Here is a 2882-nt window from a genome sequence, read left to right as displayed (position 1 = left end):
GCCTGTGTATGGACTCCAGAAAGCTTTCCTGCCATCGTAGCTACACTATCAGCTCTTAACTCCCACAGAAAATTGCAACACCAAGATACACTTAATTGCCAGGGTAGCTGTTCAGGACATCACAGGGCTCAGAGCTAGTTGTGTCTATGTAGGCAATGAAGCTGAAAGATGTCATTCTTCCACTGAGAGCATGATCTTCAAACCACAAGTATATGCTGCGTTAAACACTGCCATTAGTAATAGCGGTACGCGAATCACGTAGCAATGAAAATACTGGTTTTGTTCGGTTGTTGATTTCCATATCATTAGTTCCTGCACTGAAATAGGACATCACAGCAAAGTAGGACCTGAGTTATTTTCCAAGCCAAAGATTCGCTTCCTTGTCATTCTCCCCTCCTCCCCTCCAAAACCCATCATTTTTATGTCAAAAATTGTTTTAAAGGTTTCTAGGCAGAGAGATAGAGAGAGAGGGATCTTCCTTCTGCTTGTGCACTCCCCACATACCACCAGGAATCAGGAACTCAGTCCAGGTGTTCTGGGTAGGTGGCCCAAGTACTTGAGCCATCACCTGCAGCTCCCCAGGGAACACAAGTAGCAGGAAGCTGGAATCAAGAGTGGAGCCAGGCCTCCGACCTAGGCACTCTGATACAGGAAGCAGGCATCCCAAGTGACATCTTAACCCCTGGGCCAAACACCCACCCGAAACATCTCTGATTTAGTGCTAAGCAATGTGTCAGCAGTTGAATCTCTTAATTCTGTGACCCAGAGTCCCAGTGTTCACCAAATAGTCAGCAACTACTTCTGTCACTTTTCGAATCTGTTACTCTTTCATTGAAAGGATGATTTTAGTTTAGAATTTTCCATGCTTTCTGTACAAATGCTGCTTAAGTTTTGGAAGTTTTGCTGCTTAATTAGGCAATATAGCTCTCTAAATAATATGTTGTGGGGCCAGCACTGCGGCATAGTGGGTAAAGCTCCCTGTTTCGGTTCAAGTCCTGGCTGCTCCACTTCTGATCCAGCTCTCTGCTATGACCTGGGCAAGCAGTGGAAGATGGCCAAAGCCCTTGGGCTCCTGCACTCCCTGGTGGGAGACCAGGAGGAAGCTCCTGGCTCCTGGCTTCAGATTGGCACAGCTTCAGCCATTGCAGCCATTTGGGGAGTAAACCAGAGGATGCAAGATGTCTCTCTCTCCCTCCCCCTCCCCCTCCCCCTCTCCTTCTCTCCCTCCCTCTCCCTCTTCCTGCCTCTGCCTCTCTTTAACTCAACCTTTCCAATAAATAAATAAATCTTTAAAAAATAATAATATGTTGTTTTGGCATTTTTGTCACTAACGATGGCTACAAAAACTATTAATACATGAGGGATCATATCTCTGAGCAAAATTAGTGTATTTGGTCTGTTTCCAGTTGCTGTAACAAAACGTCTCCATAAAGAAAAGGGGGTTGTCCAGCTCATAGTTTTGGAGGCTGAACAGCCAAGAACAGGCAGCCCCACCTGCTGGCCTCTGGCGAGGGCCTCATGGCCAAAGGTGACACAGTGGCGGCACATGGAAGGAAAGGAAGTCAGGCATGGAGGGACCAATCTTGCCCAAAACCATCTGCTACTGAGAATGGCAGTAATTCCTTTTGAGGAGAGTGCCCTCAAGGACTTAATGAAACCCACTACGCTCTGCTGTCACGTCCAGCTCCCCAAGTTTCCAACACGTGACCCCTTGAGGGACAAACCACACCCAAGCGCAGTGATGGGTGTAGACAGTCTTGCTCCTGCTGTCTTTGGGATAACTTCTGTTGTTACTTGGAAAACACATCGTTTTTGACAAAAATAATCCAGTGAAGCTTGTCTCACCACAAGCAAATGAAAGATATCTGAAATTTTCTTTACAACCAATGATGCCAAACCTGTAAATTCAAAACCAGGCTTGAGTGAGACCTAAAACGATGATAATGTAGTGAATTATAACAATCTGGTTATGGTGCTAGCATGCATGACTCAAACATGTTGAGGCTCCATGTGACTCATGCCCTGAACCCCCAACACTCAAACTTGTCCATACTTTTGGACATTGCGATGTCACCATTCTAAATGGTACCCTCCAAATGTCTGTGCTCACGAGTGGGGGTTTATCCTAGCAGTTAAGGTGCCCATGACCCAAAGCGATGTCTACATTCAACCCCTGGCTCTGGCCCCTTACTCCAACCCTCTGTTAATGCAGACCCTGAGAGCAGCCCTGATGGCTGAAGTGGTTGGGTTCCTGCCTCTACCCCCATCGAAGGCCTGGATTGAGTTCCTGGCTCCTGGCTCCAATCCTGACCAAGCCTCAGCCATCACAGGTGGTGAACCAGGAGATGGGAGTTCTGTATATCTATCTGAGTCTCTGCCTCTCAATTAAATTTTTTAAAGATTTATTTTATTTTATCTGAAAGAGTGACACAGAGAGAAATGGAAAGAGAGAGAGAGAAAGAGATCTTCCAACCACTGGTTCAAATGTCCACAACAGCTAGGCTTGAGCTAGGCCAAACCCAGGAGCCAGAACTCCGTTTGCATCTCTCATGTGTGTGGCAGGGGCCCCAGACCTTGAGCCATCACCTGCTACCTCTCAGGATCTGTGTTGGCAGGAAGTTGGCTCAGAAGAAGAGGCAGGACTCTCTCAGACGCTCCAGAGTGGGATGCTGGCCTCTCAATCAGCGGCTTAACCTGCTGCACCCCAATACCTACCCCTCAAGTAAATTTGTTAAAAACTTGAAAATTAAAAAAAAATCAGAGCTTAATTTATGGCAAAATGGTAACAAACCAGTCACAGACCAACTCTAGACTCTTCACCCCACTTTGTGTGGCCTCATTTTTACTTATTTAATTATTTTGAAAGAGTTACAGAGAGAAAG

Source organism: Oryctolagus cuniculus, chromosome 10 (genome assembly GCF_051225735.1).
Source record: "Oryctolagus cuniculus isolate XC-2025 breed Fujian yellow rabbit chromosome 10, ASM5122573v1, whole genome shotgun sequence".
Taxonomy (NCBI): Eukaryota; Metazoa; Chordata; class Mammalia; order Lagomorpha; family Leporidae; genus Oryctolagus; species Oryctolagus cuniculus.
The sequence above is the reverse complement of the archived record's forward strand: the minus strand, read 5'-3'. Positions refer to the sequence as shown.